General features: G+C 33.2%; 1 long non-coding RNA gene and 1 pseudogene across 1 annotated transcript; one reads left to right on the top strand and one right to left on the bottom strand.

The window, feature by feature from the left end:
* The first annotated feature begins 5,231 nt into the window (after positions 1-5,231).
* LOC123227193 lies at positions 5,232-10,988 on the top strand (annotated as a pseudogene).
* A 2,288-nt stretch (positions 10,989-13,276) lies between these two features.
* On the bottom strand, positions 13,277-13,693 carry LOC123226919. Its single transcript, XR_006504411.1, has 2 exons — positions 13,456-13,693; positions 13,277-13,371 (listed from the first exon to the last, which is right to left on the bottom strand). It is a non-coding gene; the product is annotated as an uncharacterized LOC123226919 (long non-coding RNA).
* Positions 13,694-18,750: the final 5,057 nt, after the last annotated feature.

Raw genomic sequence — 18,750 nt, 5'->3', positions numbered from 1 at the left:
TTAACTCCGTTATGTTTCAAACTTCTTCGATCATGCCCGAATAAATTCAGAGCACCACATAAGATGTTCAAAGTTCGGAAAAGTTTAGACTGGCAGAGGATCCGATACCAATAGAAGTGCTTTTCTGTTCATGATTTAGGAGAATCAAACTGTTTTTTATTTAATATGATAAGCTAAATTTTCAGGAATCTTGAGAGAAATAATATTATTATATAAGTAGCTTTGGCATGGGATTTTTGCTTTTGGAATTCTTAGCCTGGAAGTGATTGCTTCATTCAAGGTGCATGTCCATGTGTAAGACTATATCAATGGGATAATTTTTTGATGTATGAAATAAATTAAAGGCCAAAGGACTTATTCCCATCTAAAGTATCCTCTTATTTTAAGTTTTCATCTTTTAACTTTGAAAATCTCAAACATCTACTTATAAATAATTAAAATTAAATATTTTAAAAACAAAATCATTATTTTATCTGTAATATTAAAAATAAACTAAAATTTAATCTTTTTTTCCTCCCATAAATCTTAAAAACTAAAAGTTTTTCTCTAACCAGAGTTTTAAAAGATGACAGTTTCCCCTTAGGGTTTACTTTTGAAATCTCCAGCGTCAAATCCGATGTCATCGTTGGCGATGAATATCTTTTGATGTGTCCTCTCTCTCAAACAATCAAGCTTCTCTTGTTTAGAAGCTTGGACGACGTCGATTGATGTCGAAAATAAATCTCAAATTCATTGGAAAGACGAAATTGTTCATCTTTCCTAATGAAATTGAGAGTCTCGTCTTCATCAGAAAAAATGAAGACGAGATCTGACGAAGACAAAGGATCTCGTCTAGGACTACCGGTCAGAGGGGAAGATGGAGAGAGAGCGACTGCTAGAGGAAGAGAAAGGAGATGTCGCTTGAAAAGTGTTGAAGATGGCGTCGGAGTTTAAAAACTAAACCCTAGGAGGAAAAATGTCATTTTTTAAAACTTAGCCTATGAGGGAAATTGTTAGTTTTTAGGGTTTAGAGAAGGAAAGAAATAAAATTTCTTTGGGTTTGAATTTCATCAACATTAACCGCCATGAGTGGGTAAATAAGATTTTCAAAGTTAAGGGGTGGATATTTGAGATAAGAAGATACTTGGGGTGGAAAATAGTCCTTTGGCCAAAATTAAATTGCCATAGACTTTATTTCAATAAACCGATCTTGTATTTCTATTTTATGCTATAATTTTTTCCAAGGTTTTGGTATTTTCAACAATAGATTCAAATTCGCCCATGTATGTGTAGACGGGTCAAATGGGTATGAAACGAGTCATTGTAAATATAGGTAAAATGAGTATGGATCCAAAAAAAATTCTAGTTCCATATGAGTAATAAAATATGGATTGTTATCTCACCTTAATGGCTAAAGTAATCCTACAGAGGGTGAATAGGATCTTTTAATAGTTAGAGCACAATATATAATATTAACACAAACAAAGTATAACAACAAAAATAGAGAGTTAAGGGATAGAAAGAGCTCAATGTTTATAGTAGTTTAGAACTTTCATTTTCAAGTCTCTTTCATCCACTTCCTCAAATAACCCACTTGAAGTTCTACTAGAAATGCAAATTTCTTTGTTACACTAGATTTTGAGATTGCAACCAATAAATTAATTTATTCAAGATTTCACCCACAATGATTTGAATATAAAGTTTGAATGTGAAAATGCCTTTATAAGGTTGATTACGTGATTTGAGTACAAGAATATCTTTCAAGTATTCGAGTTTAAACTTACAGAGAGAAAAGACTTATTGCTTTGAGAAGATTATGAGCAAGATTGATACAATGAAGTTTCTAACCTTTTCAAACTTGGATTGACTTTAATGTATAGGCAAATGATGTTGGAAAAGTTAAAAAGAGCCTTTAGGTTGAAATTTGTATACGTTGACATTTAAAAGGGACAATTTTCTCTTCAAATACACTGATGTATGGCTTTCGTGCTTAATGCATAAGCATACCTAATTAGAAAATCCGGTTTTTAGATCAAGTCAATCTCAATTAGACCCTTAATGGTTGATTTTTCTTCTCGCACCAAATGATTACACAAAATTGTATTTCTTATGCATAATTATACATCGCTTTACATGTTTAAACCTTCTAAAAATCTAGAGCCATGTACAATAAGCATGAACGAGGACTTGAGTGACTAGATTTTTGCCTATTTACAAGCATACATGGCTTTTGAATAGGCATGCACTAACTTCGTGCATGGGGTGATCTTTTCATTATGTCTTCTACTAAAGATGCACAAGCGTGCATATTTTAAGTGCACGGGCATGCATTGATCCATTGCTTTGACCTTGACTTTGACCTTTTCATTATGTCTTCTACTAGAAAAAGCTTGACTTTGACTTTGACCTTGCACGACGAGGATATACAAGAAGCTTTGCCTATGAATCTCCATATTTGCTTATGCATAGGTGTGCATTTAGCTTTGACTTTTTTCCTCATGAATGGCCTAAAAATATACACGTATAGGTGTGCAACTAGAGTGAACGAGTGTACATGACCTATTTGAAAGACACCAAAATTACGAAGTCGTGTATAGGGACATACATGTGTTATTCATCTTCGTGCATAAGATGATTTTGTACTATGTATGAGCATGCATCTAATATGCAAGGGTGCACGTGATGTTTGTTCCTACATTTTTCAAAGTTTGTTCATATAGTCATTTTTTAACACATTCCTTGGATAATGTTAGTTATTTTAACTTGATTTTTATCGTCATTAAAACACCTAAAGATTCAACAATTTCCCATGCACCCACCACACCCACCACAACCACCACCGGATGCCAGCACCCATATGACCAACGTTCCCCTGCCACCACCTCCCGCCACGCACCCACCACAACCACCACCGGATGCCACCACCCGCATGGCCAACGTTCCACCACCACCAACTCCCGCCACGCACCCACGTGACCAAACTTCCACCACCACCGCCACCGCCACCTGCCGCCACACAACCACCACGACAGCCACCTGCTGCTGCCGCCAAGAATCGATTTACAGTTGAGAGAAAGTTAGGGAGCTAGAGCTAGGGTTCGTGAAACTGAAAGCGAGAAATAGGGTTTTATTTATACAGATGTGTGGATGGGCACACATATTAGTATGTATGGTCATGCATTTGTGTATTTCAAACCAAATTTCTCAAAATTACATGATCATGCATAATGCACATTTTAAAATTAAAAAAAAAAATCCTAAATTTGCACGAGCATACATTGTGTGTGTGTAGTCATGCATGAATGTTTTTCAAGTAATTTGAGTAAGATATGAACAAGCCTATATTACCCATGTATGATCGTGAATGCCTTCAAAACGGATGAAACATGGATGAAAATGGTTGAATGAGTGTCATGTATGCACGTACATATAAAATGCACAGTCATACATGCTTTAAAATACAAAATTTTGAAAACTTTGGGCATTTATGCAAGAATCAAAATAGCAGAAGATACAAATCTTCAATATTTTGACCTTTTTTAGGACATGTACTTTGAACCAAGTTTGAATTGATTTTGAACATAATTTTGAATCAATTTGACTTGGATTTGTGTTAAGCTTTATGCATATATGCCTACAAACATATGTCAAACAATTCAATTTCAAACAATTTGCATATTATAATACATGTCAATCAAGCAAAACATAATATCACTCAATCTAGCACATAGTACTGTTTCAAACACACTTAATAGAATTTAAATGATTATGCACTTACTTGATTTACATTGATCATTCTAAGCTCTCTTCGAATGAAGCCAAAACAATCTTTGCCAAAAGGCTTAGTAGAAATATTAGTAAGTTGGTTAGCGGTATCAATAAATTCAATTTAACATCATCTTTGCCGACATGATCATGCAAAAAATGATATCTAATATCTATATTGTTTTATTAGAATACAAGAATGGATTTTTAGAAAGTTTGATGACATTTCTATTATCACAATAAATTGAAACATTTCCATTTGAAAACCAAAATGCAATAATTATTTCATCCACAAAAGTTGTGTACAACAACTAACTGCAAAAATATATTTAGTTTCTATAGTAGATTTTGCAATCGAATTTTGTTTCTTTGAAACCAAAAGACTAATATATTTTCTAAAAATTGACTAGTGCCACTTGTGCTCTTCTTGTCACCCTTAAAATTGATATACTAAAAAAAACCCAATTTTGAATATAAAGTCTTACTGGCTTTCATAACAATGGAGGGAATTGTAATTCATTAGTTAAGATGGATGATGGGGAAAACAAATGACGAAATCATCAAAAGGGGAGGACGTGTGTGAAGGTGCAATTTTCTTTCTTATTTGTTAAGGGTAGGTATTTTAAGACTACTAGTTATAGTTAATAAAATAAGATTCCAATTAGGATTACCTATTAAAAATATGATTTAAGTTTAACAAAATAATCCATTTAAACTAGAATTAAGATCGTATAAGAGAAGACATTTACCCATTTAAACAAGTCATTATTGGTGGGCTAACATCGATTATTTTTAACATTATTGACAAAGTAGTTAAGTTACAATATATAAAACACCTCCGTTCCAATCTAAATGTAGTGTTTAAATTGTTTTTTTTTATATTATTTTACCTTTTAGTTGTATTTATTTATTATTCTTGAAAAATTCTTTTTGTTATTTAGTTATCATAACTTAGAGTCCTACAAAAAATGAAGTAAAGACATGTCAAAGAGTTATCATAAAAAAGAATTTTATTCGTGGTCTTTTCTTTATAAGTTATCACTTTTGTGATAAAAAGGATTTGTTGAAATAATTGTGATAGTCACATTAAATCAACGTTAATAATACCAAACTTATGTAAAGAAACAATTTTAATTTTAGGTTGTTATAGTGCATCATGTCTTTTGTTTAAATAAAGAGCAACACTATGTGTACCCACTTTGGGTACACAAATGTATACACACTCATATGTGTCATCATATGATTGGTTATTATTTTATTCTAAATTCAAAATCATTCAATCACATGATAACACATATAAATGTGTACATATTTGTGTACCCAAAGTGGGTACACATAGTTTTATTGATAAATAAATAACCCACAAAACCCAAATTATTTGGGCCGGATATTAAGTTGTTTTGGGACGATAAGTGTACTTAGAAAATAAAAGCCCAGTAACACTCACCTTTGGAGCCAAAATTTCCCGCCAAAAGACTGTTCGTGGCACCGCTTAGTTTCTTCCCTGTCCACATTCCCTAATCAAAATCTCATCTTTTCCATCAATTGATCATCTTCACAATAAAAAAACCATGGCCGATACTCCATCGAATCCCGATGTACCGACGTCCCCCGGGTTCAACTCCGATCAGCTCCCACCCAACACCAGCCAGAATTACTCGACGGACGATGAGGCGGCGGTGGACCCCGAGATCATTAGAGACTAGCCGGACGTTCTTGAAGAAGAAGAGGAAGGAGAAGATCTGTACAATGACAATTTCATGGAGTAAGTTTAATGTTCTTGTTAATTTTAGGGTTCTTTATTGGTTGATTAGGGTCTAGTGGTTGATTTTTTTGGGAAATGACGTGTGATGCAGTGATTATCGGAGAGTGGATGAGCAAGATCAATATGAGTCGCTTGGATTGGATGAATCTCTCGAAGACGAGAGAGATTTGGATCAGATAATGGCGGATAGAAGGGCGGCAGAGATGGAACTTGATGCTCGTGATGGTGTTGTTTTAACTAACCCTAACCAGAAAAAGCTTCCTCATTCTTCATGATCAGGGTAAGTTTGTATTTGATAATTATTTTTAGATTTGAGTTTCTTTTTTTTTTTTTTTAATTTTCAAATTACGTGTTTTCGTAATTTAATTTTTATTGAGAGATGGAACTAGTTTATTATTTCTGGTGGGATTTTGTGGCCTACCGAGTTATGTAAAAAAAAAGGCATCTTTAGTACTATTCAACTGTTGTTTGTGTAATCTGTAAAATTACGGGCTACGGGTTGTATATTATAAAGAACAGTTTTTTTTTTTCACGAAAATAAAGGGTTGGGGCTGTTAAGAATTGGTCGAAAATATTAGTCGACAGTGTTGTAGTGTTGAGTTTGTTAAGTAATAAAGTTGCATGGTTCGACAGCATTTTTTGAGTTGGGAAATAGGCTTATAAAAGATGAGTTGGAGGTACTGTGAATAGAAAAAGAAACTGATAAGGTTATAATGTTAATTTTTGATGATTTGGTTGCAGATACTGTTGACGACAACTGCGGGCCTTTGAAAAGGTCTAGAGCTGATTTCAGGCCAAGAAGAAGCCAGGATAATGCTGATGGTATGCAAAGTTCACCACAGCAGTCAAGAGATGATGTACCCATGACTGATGCTACTGATGATTATGAGGATGATGATGGGGATGATGCTGAGTTTGAGATGTATCGTGTTCAGGGAACATTGAGAGAGTGGGTTACCCGGGATGATGTTCGCCGTTTTATTGCTAAAAAGTTTAGGGAATTTTTACTAACATATGTGAGTACCAAGAGTGAGCAGAGTGATTTCGAGTATGTACGTTTGATCAATGAAATGGTGTCAGGTAAAGAGTCTTCTCTGGCATACGTATCCTTCATCTTGAAAGTTATTAGAATTGAAAGAGTATGAGAGATTAATGTTTAAATTTGCACATTTAATGTTTCTAAGGCAGCTAATAAATGTAGTTTGGAGATTGATTACAAGCAATTCATCTATGTCCATCCCAATTTTGCTATATGGCTGGCCGATGCCCCTCAATCTGTCCTGTATGTCATGGAAGAAGTTGCCAGAAAAGTTGTGTTCGATTTACATCCAAATTATAAAAACATTCATCAAAAGATATATGTTCGAATCACCAACTTACCAGTTTATGATCAAATTCGGAACATTAGGTAATGTTGGTGTCTATTGTATCCAATAAGGAAGCATTTTCACCTTATGGTCTCTACCTTACTCTTTCCTTGGTTGTTGTTGCAGACAAATCCACTTGAACACCATGATTCGCATCAGGGGAGTTGTGACTAGATGTTCTGGGGTCTTTCCTCAGTTGCAACAAGTAAAATATGACTGCAACAAGTGTGGGGCCATTTTTTCAGAATTCATATTCAGAAGTCAAGGTTGGCTCTTGTCCTGAATGCCAATCAAAAGGGCCATTCACTGTCAATATTGAACAGGTGATGCTTCTACTATCTTTCTATTGGTCCCTTTTATCTATAGGAAAAAATCTTTCATGTTGTATTTGGAATTAACTGAAAACACATGAAAGAAAGAATTTTAGTGATACGCAAGTTGAAACTGATGTGTTTATCATTACTGCCCTGTTGCAGACCATATATCGGAATTATCAGAAACTTACACTCCAAGATAGCCCAGGTATCATACCTGCAGGTCGGCTTCCAAGATACAAGGAAGTGATACCGCTGAATGACCTGATTGATTGTGCCTGGCCTGGAGAAGAAATTGTAAATCTTCCTCTTGTTTGCTTTTGCCTTGCTTTAGTCATTATCTGTTTGTTATTATTGTAATATTTTTCATATGATTTATTCCAGGAGGTCACAGGTGTATGCACAAATAATTTTGATTTGTCCTTGAACACAAAGAATGGATTTCCTGTATTTTCCACTGTAATTGAAGCAAACCATGTTACAAAGAAGCATGACCTCTTTTCTGCTTACAAACTTACCCAGGAAGACAAAGAAGAGATTGAGAAGTTGGCTAAAGACCCACGGATTGGAGAAAGGGTATGCTACTGAAGTTATTCTTGTCAACAATTTTGTTGTTGTTATATCATCATCAAGTTCCTTTTATGAATTGTTTTGTGAACTTGATCATTCAGATTATCAAGTCAATTGCACCATCAATCTATGGCCATGAGGACATAAAAACTGCACTAGCTCTTGCTATGTTTGGAGGTCAAGAGAAGAATGTTGAAGGAAAACACCGACTTAGGGGAGATATTAATGTACTTCTCTTGGGTGACCCAGGCACAGCAAAATCACAATTTTTGAAGTACTAGATTATGACTTAATCGGCTTTGTAATGGTGTTCTTGCATCTAATCCTTCAAGGGTTTTCTCTTTCTCAAGATATGTTGAAAAAACTGGGCAGAGCGCTGTATATACTACTGGAAAAGGAGCTTCTGCTGTAGGTTTGACAGCTGCAGTGCACAAAGATCCAGTTACAAGGGAATGGACTCTCGAAGGGGAAGCTCTTGTTCTTGCTGATAGAGGAATTTGTCTCATTGATGAGTTTGATAAGATGAATGATCAGGACAGGTATGGGTATGCAAGTCTGCTCTAAATTTACATAGTTTTGTTTAAACATCCAATCTTCCGTCTTCCCCTCATCCAAGGAATCTTTCTGACTATCAACATTATCAGGGTGAGTATTCATGAAGCAATGGAGCAGCAAAGTATAAGCATATCAAAGGCTGGGATTGTTACATCTCTTCAGGCCCGTTGCTCTGTGATTGCTGCTGCAAATCCAGTTGGAGGAAGGTATGTAATAAGATCAATTTATTTATGCTGGAAAATTAACTAAGATCAAGTGGAAGTTAGATCATTGCTGTGGTTGTTATCTATGCTTGATTTGACTCGGGGTTTTTTGCATGATAGACTGCATTGACCAATAGGACCTGACAGATTAAAAACATCTAAACTTTCATTCTTCAGAAAAAAAAAAAAATTCAAAGCAGTCATTACTCGTGTAGTTATTAAAAGAACACAATGAAGCTTTCCTTCTTCCATCAGTTGGCCTACCTATCTAGACATTGAGTGTGGTAAAAAATTTAGTGATTTACTTGGTACTTTTAATTGATAAACCTTATCTGTTCATGTTTCCAGATATGATTCCTCAAAAACATTTTCACAGAATGTTGAACTGACGGGTCCTATCATCTCCTGTTTTGACATTCTCTGTGTTGTTGAGGTCACTGGTCTGCAAACTCAATTTCTATCTGTTCACATTACCTTTTAGTTGGATTTAACAGAGTAGGAAATTGGTTATCAATTTCAGGATGTGGTTGACCCTGTAACCGATGAGACGCTTGCAAAGTTTGTAGTAGATTGCCATTCCAAGTCACAACCCAAGGGCACCAACTTAGATGAAAAGTCTCTGAATGATTCTGGAGAAGATATTCAAGCCTCTGATAGGCCAGCTGACCCTGAGGTCTATACTTTGATTCCTTCCCCATCTTTAATTCAGCTTCTGCTGTTTGATCATTGACTTCAATAATTATGAGAGATTTACTCTGTTTTTTTCATATACTTCCTCAAGATTTGCTTAAGAAATACATTACCTATGCAAAGTTGAACATATTTGCAAGGTTGCATGATTCTGACATGCATAAGCTCACACATGTTTATGCTGAGCTTCGGAGAGAATCTTCAGTGAGTCACTTTTTTTAACCCTTTGGTTGCACTTATTCTTTCAGTTATTTCTCGACTATCTTGCTTTTTGATATTCTGATGGTAAATCCTGTTTCTTTTGTAATAACCATTAGCATGGTCAAGGAGTTCCTATAGCTGTAAGGCACATAGAATCAATGATACGAATGTCTGAAGCACATGCGAGAATGCACCTCAGGCAACATGTAATGCAAGAAGATGTTGACATGGCAATTCGTGTGCTACTTGATTCATTTATTTCAACACAAAAATTTGGAGTTGAGAAAGCTTTGCAGAAGGTATAGCAAGAAATCCTCATCCTTTGGTTGTAAATACCTCGCAAAACATCATAATATGCTCCATTCATCTAACATTTTACAGACTTTATGGTGTACAAATGTGATTAGATTTACACTGTTAATGGAAAACATGCAGTATTGGACCTTAATCAATTCTACTTAAAGTATTTCCTTCTTGTTCTAAGAGTTGTTTGATGTTGAAAAGGACTGAGCATCCACAGCCTACATGATATGACTTGTTCAAAGATTTTACCATTTTGAACACAGAAAATTGACTGTTTTCTTTTGATTATTTTGGGAATTTGCTTCTAATATTTTTCTGAGGATAATGTTTGATAAAAATTTCTTCCTTGTTGCAGAGCTTCAGAAAGTATATGACTTTCAAGAATGACTACAATAGACTGCTGCTGGAACTTCTTCGGGAACTTGTGAAGAATGCATTGCACTTTGAAGAAATTGTTTCTGGGTCTAGTTCCACTTCAGTGCTTTCCCACATTGATGTGAAGATCGCAGAACTCCAATACAAAGGTAACAAATATTTGAATATTGTCAGAGGTTACTCCCAGGGCCCCATTCACAGTACTCTGACATTTGAGTTTAACTGCACTCTGTGCAGGCACAAGAATGGGAAATTTATGATCTACAGCCATTCTTTTCTAGTGCCGAATTTTCTGAAGCTGGTTTTGAGTTGGATGAAGAACGAGGAATAATCAGGCATTGGCTTGCAAGATGATGTCACATTTTCAGCATGACTTTTATATTATGCAGCGCACATGGTGGAAGAGCAATGTAGAAATGAGACAGAATGCTGATTGTTGGTTTTACAAAGAATATTATAACTGTTTGTGCAGCTGAGATGGAGTTGAAACATTAGTCAACTAACGGATGTCAAGTAGTGAACAAAACGGTGTGTTTTGACAAGATATTTTCTGTGAAAACACAACGTTTTATGGTTTGGTATCAAATAAGGAAATGCCTCTCTTCTGCTGAGTCCGTTCTTGCTGGGAAGAATATGTGGATTGATTGGTGATTAGAGGTGAGCCTAATGGTCCTTAATGATAGCTTCTATATGGAATCTGCTAAGCTTATGATGCGAGCATGTAACTCATGTTAAATCATGTGATTTCGTTGAGAGATCCAGAGGAGAGTTTGGTGATTTGGGAGAGTAGTGGAGGTTGCAGTTTTTCATTGTTTTAGTGAATTGAATGCATTTGTTTATAATTTATTAAGTATAATATAAAATGAATTATACAAAATTGTGAGCATTGATGCTTTAAAAGTCTTTTCCATGCATGAACTGAAATTTCTGATAAGCTTTTCCACAAACTGCTGAGAGCTTTGAATCTTGAACATTGTTATGGTATTTGGCATGTTGGTATTTTTGAAACAGGTTAAGTCTTTATTTCTTGGAGTGAGATCGATTACCTACTCAACTCCAATTTGCTTTGTTTATTCTAAATTCAATTACCAACGTCGCAACTATTTTTAGTTGGCCTTCCTAGACTCCACTTCTTCAATCGAAGTATGCCAAATTTTGGTTGAAATCATTGGATAAAAATAAATTGTCGTCATCTGTTTGAAGAGACAAAGGTAACATCTTCGTCTCTTTGTTTGCTTGAAGAGATGAAAATGACGTCCTCGTTTCTTCGTCCAACAAAAATGTATGTTGTTAACTAACATTTAGCATGAGAGAAAGATATCATGAAAACTGATTATTGGTCAGAATTGAAATGATCATCAAAGAAGGGAAAAGAAAACCCTAGGAAGGATTCAATTACTTTTCAAACCTTGAGTTGAAGGAAAATTGTTCAATTTTTAAAATTAGGAGAGAAAAAATATTATAAATATTTATATATTTGTTTAAATAGTTTCACTAAAAGCACATCTCTGACAATTCAAAAACTCAAACACTTATCTATTGACTAATTTTTGTTAAAATATTATATTAAAAACAAGGGTAAAATTATCATTTTACTAGGGATGGCAACGGGGAGGGACGGGGAGGGGATATCAATCCCCGTCCCTGTCCCCGTAGGGGATATCAATCCTCGTCCCCGTTACGAGGATAACAAAAAATCCTCGTCCCCTCCCTGCGAAGGAAAATCTCCTCCCCGTCCCCACGGGGAAAAATCCCCTCCCCATCCCCTCCCCATACCCTAGCCAATAAATTTTAATTTCTCAATATTTTATGAATATACACTCTTCAATGGTGCATTATTAATAATTTTAATAATCAATAAATAAATTTTACGAAACTACAAAAAAGTACTTTTTTTATTAGAATGAAATTAATTAAACAAAAATATATCAAAGAGATCTCACAACTTCTGTATAATATTTCACCTTTTATAGAAAATATTTTAATCTTTCAAACACATTTTCCTGTAATATAAAATAAAATATGTATAATTAAATGTCCAAATCATTGCTTCATAAATTGACATTGCCAATTCCATCACACTATGAAGTTTGAAGAAATAAGAAAACAATTAGACAATTGCTGACACTTTTAATGCATTGAAAATCATCATATTCAAAAACATAGGTATTAGCAATAACTGGAATAGACAATGCTGCTACAACATCAACAATCTCACTCCATTTAGCTGGATCCCCTGGCCTATCTACTACTTTTCTGCAAAATTTTTCAAGAAAAATACATGTCATAACTGAAAAATTGCTGATGTTGTAGACTAATTAAATTTTGCTAGAGCCAATTTTGCTGATGTTATAAACTCCAGCGCTGAGCTGCATATAAGCATGTCAGCAGAAAAAAAAATCATACGTAAAAGGATTGAGTGTGTAAAAACACATAAAAATTTAGTCCTCATAATTGACACGGATACCATCACACAAGGAATAAAACGACTTTACTCTATCACAAGGATCATATCTAAAGCATAACATCACATACACTATGTTAAACAGTATCAATATAGGCTTTCTCCTAATGAATTGTGGAAAATAGAAAACTAACTAACTCAAGAAAAGTTTTGTTAAATAGAAAACAACAATCCAAACCCAAAGTGACTAATTTATTCTACTTAAGCACACACTCAAAAATAAATTTAAAAATAAAATCTTAATATCGAAGTGGATAAGATAACATCAGCAAAATTTTTCAAGAAAAATACATGTCATAACTGAAGAATTGCTAATGTTGTAGACTAATTAAATAGTAATCCTTTTGTTTGGATGCATTATGAGCTTGGATTAAATATTAAAAAGCCAATGGAATGGATTAAATATTAAAATTTTGCGGTCACATCAGTAAAGAGGTGAATTTTCAAACTCCTTATTTTGATGAAGACACAACAACTCAGAAGATTATTTATTGCGTTATACTTGTTTACAAGTTTAAAGATCAGGATTTAAATCATTAATTAAATCTGAGAATTAGTAATGGAATGAAGAATTTGTAATTAAAAATATTAAACTAATTAAAATATAATAGAAAATCGAAATTCACTTACATGTCAAACATCAAGGTTGGACAGTGAAACTCAAATTCATGTCATCAATTATCAACTACAATACAACACGTAAAAAAATAAGTAATAAACTCTTGCAATATTTTAAAAACCAATATTTTAGAGATTAATGAAAAATACTTACTATCTTCTGAATCATTATCATTGTAGATTGTCGAACAAGACTCTTCACCTTTCAAGAAAATTAAAAAAATTAAAGACAAAATCTAATAATGATTAACTTTATATTAAAGTTGATAAAAATTCATTTAATTACCTTTTAGGTCAGCCCATAACCAATTTTGAGAACACATTAATGCCTCCAATGTACCTGAATGAAGTCTATTGCGATATGGACTTATTACCGTTCCAGCAGTGCTAAAAGCAGACTCAGAAGCAACAGTAGAGACTGGAATAGCAAGAATATCTCGAGTAATCCTCTGCAAGGTTGGATATTTAGGCCCATTTAACTTCTACCAAGTCAATATATCAAAGTCTGGACTCCTAGGTAGAAGTTGCTCCTCTAAATAATATTTCAGTTCTGACTTTGAGTTAAATATTAATTCAAATGATCAAATCTAGATATTAGATTCAGCAGCTATATCTTACATAAATATGTCATTACAGGACCTGCAGAACAATTCTGCACTGTCAAAGAATGAAGTCATTTTAAAGATGGCCAATAGAGCAAGAGTTACAGCTAAAGCCATAAGAGATCGTTCTCTAAAGCTCCCATCAGGACATCTTTTGAGATTGTAAATAGATTTATATTTTGCTAAAGCTACTAGAAATATAATTTTTGTATTTGCCTTATGTAAAATGGTTATAATGTGTAGTTCAATGGTAATGAATGTTTCATTCATTTTGGAAATTCTTTTGTTGGCAAAGCAATAAATACAAATAGTCTGTATGTTTTGGAACTAAATGATCTAAACATTATAAATTCTATCACAAATAAAAGATCTTGAGAAGAAATTAATCCAAGGTTACTTTGGCATCATCGTTTTGATCACACAAAAGACAATAGAATAATGAGATTGGAAACAAGTGGAATTTTGAATTCATTAGGTTCTGAACCCTATCCAACTTGTGAATCCTATCTTTAAAAAAACATTGACCAAATTACTCTTTAAAAATAAAGGGCAAAGATCCAAATAACTATTGGAACTAATTCATTATAATGTATGTGGACCATTTGGTGAAATGGCGAGAGGTGGTTTTTAATACTTCATCACCTTTATCGATGATTATTCAAGGTATGGGTATGTATATTTAATGAAATACAAATCTGAATCCTTTGAAAAGTTCAAGAAATTCAAGAACGGAGTAAAGAAACAATCTAGAAAGAATATCAAAACCCTACGATCAAATCGTGGAGGTGAATATTTGAGTATGAAATTTCAAGACTACCTAAAAGAAAATGAAATTATATCCCAAATGACTCCTTTGTATACACCACAACACAATAGTGTATCAGAAAGAAGGAATCGTACCTTATTAGATATGGTACAATCCATTATAAGTTCTACAGACCTATCAACATCATTATAGGGATATGCATTACTTACATTGTGCATATTCTGAACAGAGCATCGTCCAAATCAGTTCAAAAAATACCATATGAGATATGGTATGGTAAGCCTCCTAGTGTCAATTATCTTAAAATTTGGGGATGTCCAACTCATGTTAAATTAATTAAAACCGATAAACTAGATGTCAAGTCTAAAAAGGTTCAATTCATAGGATATCCTAAAGATTGTTTATGATATTACTTTTACTTCCCAATTGATCAAAGAATTTTGATTAGTAGAAATGCGTACTTTTTGGAAATGGAGTTCTTACAAGTAAGAGGTGTAGGAAAAATAATAGAGCTCAAAGAAAATTTCAAAGAGCCTCAAATCAAATAGGTTAAGCCAAGAGGGTCCTCTCAGCAGACCTCTATATTTGATGTATCAATTCCAATTCGAAGATCTTCTAGAGTATCCAAAACTTTAAAAAGATACAAATTTCTTCATGAACAAGATTTTAAATTTTATTTAGTAGGAGAAATAACTCATAATGATGATCCTAAAAGCTATAAGAAAGTAATACTTGATATTGATTCGGGTAAATGGCTAAAAGCAATGGATTTTGAAATAAAATCTATGCATGCTAATCAAGTTTGGACACTTGTTGATCCACCAAAAGGAATTGTTCCTATTGGTTATAAGTGGGTCTTCATGAGAAAGATTAGCAAGAATAGACAAGAGGAGACCTATAAGGCATGACTAGCAGCAAAAGGTTATACTTAGAAACAAAGGTTGGATTATGAGGAAACTTTCTTTGACCATGGCTATGATTAAATCCATCTGAATAATGCTAGCTACTACAATATACCATGATTATGAAATTTGGCAAATGGAAATCAAAACCCTGTTCCTTAATGTATTCATTGAGGAAAACATATATATGAAACAAATTATAGGTTTTGTATCCACTTTTGAAAGACATAAAGTATGCAAGTTGCATTGACCCATTTATGGATTGAAACAAGCTTCCAGAAGCTAGAATATTCAATTTGATAAAACAATCAAATCGTTTGGTTTCAAAAAGATTCTAGATAAATCTTATGTTTGCAAATGGGTTAAAAATCATGTTGTTACATTTCTTATATTGTATGTAGATGATATACTACTAATGGGTAATGACAATGGCATGATGGTTATCTAGAACCTTCTTAATGAAAGATTTAAGAGATGTTGTGTATGTCTTTAGAATTCGTATCTATAGAGATAGAACAAAAAAGATAATTGGATTATCCCAAAAAATATACATAGAAAAGTTGTTGAAAAGATTCAACATGGAAAACTTGAAAAGAGGACTTTTGCCTTTCACTCATAGTCTTCATCTTTCTAAAGATATGGGTCCAATGATCAATGAAGAGGGACAACAAATGCAATGCTATGTACAAGGCCTGATATAGCATTTTTTGTAAGTGTTACGAGTAGATATCAAGCCAATCTAGGGGAGAAACATTTGTCAACTATGAAATCAATCCTTAAGTACTTAAAAAGCACCAAGGATGTTGTTTTAAGTTATGGGTGTTCAGAGTCAAACATTATAGGCTACTTAGTCTCTGATTTCTAGTCATATATTAACGATAAAAAGTCTACGTCATGGTTCATTTTTATTTGTAATAGGAGCGCAATTAGTTAGAAGAGTTTCAAACAATCAACCACAACTAACTCTACTATAAAAACTAAATATATTGCTGCTTTAGAAGCTACAAAAGAGGTTGTATGGATGCACAAGTTTGTATCTAAACTTGGTGTGGTTCCAAACATGGCTTATCCGATAACCATGTTTTATGATAATACAGGTGCTATTGCATAGGCAAAAGGAACCAAAGGCATATCAATAGTCTAAACATATTCAGTGAAAATATTATATTTTAAGAGAATTCGTTGAAACTAGAGAGATCATAATTCAGAAAACACCATCAGCAAAAAACATTGTTGACCCACTCACTAAGGCGATGACATTGAAGCAGTTGGACCATCATCTTAAAAAGATAAGTATACGATACAACAACAAATGGCTCAAGTGCAAGTGGGAGTTTTGTTAGTGTATGTCTTATGAACCATTCATATTGTCAATTTTAAAGTATTTCATCTTGTATATAATCTTTTAAATAATTTATTTATAAAGAAGTAGTTTTTTTTATTCATTTGCATAAGTTGTTTCCTTTATTTTACGATAATATAAAAGATGTGTATGAACTATCCGAATGACTCACTTAATACAAACTAAATCATCGAATTGTTCCCTACAGATGTGATATAACTTGGACAATTATATCACATGGTAGGCATAATGAATATCTCCGTTGAATTTCATAAGATGATATTAGTACGGGTGCCAATGTGGTCATATCATTATGGTATTAGTATGGATTAATAGTTAGAAAACTGTTTTTCGAACATGACCAATAACGATAAGTCACATGGTCTTTAAATCGTAGTCAATGACTTATCATAAGATCGTACTAGTGTACGAAGTAATTCTTTGACCTGAGATGTCATAGTCGAATCCAATACAGATATGTATGATAGATATGATGATTTCATAAAACAAATCATACTAGTCATGTGTTATTTGTGTGTAAAGAAGAATGATGGATAAAATCCTGATAACTAATTTGGTGGGCAAAATCTCCAATAACTATTGAGTTGGATGCAATCTCAAATAACTAGTGTGCATAGGTAAAATTTTGGAAAACTATTGTAAAAAGACGATATCTTTACAAGTAGAACTTCAGGTGGGTTGCTTGAAGATGAACTATTCGAATGACTCACTTAATACAAACTAAATTATTGAATTGTTCTCTACATATGTGATATACCTTGGACAATTTTATCACATAGTAGGCATAATAAATATCTCCATTGAATGTCATGAGATGATATTAGTGTGGTTGACAATGATGGCCATATCATTAGGGTATTAGTATGGATTAACAGTTAGAGAACTGTTTTTCGAATATGACCAATAACGATAAGTCACATGGTCTTTAAATTGTAATCAATGACTTATCATAAGATCGTACTAGTGTACGAAGTAATTCTTTGACCTGAGATGTCATAGTCAGATCCAATACAAATATATATGATTCATATGGTGATCTCATAAAACAAACCATACTAGTCATGTGTTATTTATGTGTGAAGAAGAATGATAGACAAAATCCTAATAACTATTATGGTGGGCAAAATCTTCGATAACTATTGAGTTGGATGCAATCCCGAATAACTAGTGTACGTGGGTAAAATTTTGGAAAACTAAGAAGATATCTTTACAAGTAGAACTTTAGGTGGGTTGCTTGAAGAAATATACACAGGAGGCTTGAAAAGGACATAGGAGGCTTGAAAACCAATGCTCCAAACCACTATAAATTTTGAACATTTATTTTCCATACTTTTTTTAGTTTATGTTTTATGTTTGTGTTATATGTTTTGACAATTTATTGAATATTGTTGATACGTAATTACTTAAGATTATTGGTTATTAGATTTACTTAAATATCTTATTGAATTTATTTGTTTGATTATGATTGATTATAAATTTACTTAAGGAACTTTTATTTGGATAAAAGTTTTAAATAATCTTTTTTACCCTTCGAGTGTTAGTCATTTAGGGTTTTTGAATCGAGGTTACTTTATCTTTAATTTTGCATCAAATTTAGCAATATTCCAATTTTTTTATAGTCATTTTTAATTATAATTTTTAAGTTTTGAATTTTGTTTAGTAAATTGCTCATCACAACGCTGTATAGCGACAAATTTCATAAACTGAATTGTACTATAAAAAATTATCAATATATTCAATATAAAAATTATGAAACATAAATGCTTCTAACCGATAATTTAAAAAAATATTTATTGGACTACGGTTTGCCTTTTATCTTTCATCAAATTAGAAATATTCCAATTTTTTAAGGTCTTTTTTAAGTATATTTTTAAACTTACGAATTTTGTTTAGTAAATTTCCCAACCCAACACTATATAGCGACCAAATTCATCCACGCGAAAGACGG

Source organism: Mangifera indica, chromosome 10 (assembly GCF_011075055.1).
Source record: "Mangifera indica cultivar Alphonso chromosome 10, CATAS_Mindica_2.1, whole genome shotgun sequence".
NCBI classification, from domain to species: domain Eukaryota; kingdom Viridiplantae; phylum Streptophyta; class Magnoliopsida; order Sapindales; family Anacardiaceae; genus Mangifera; species Mangifera indica.
This window is presented reverse-complemented; position numbering and strand designations above follow the sequence as displayed.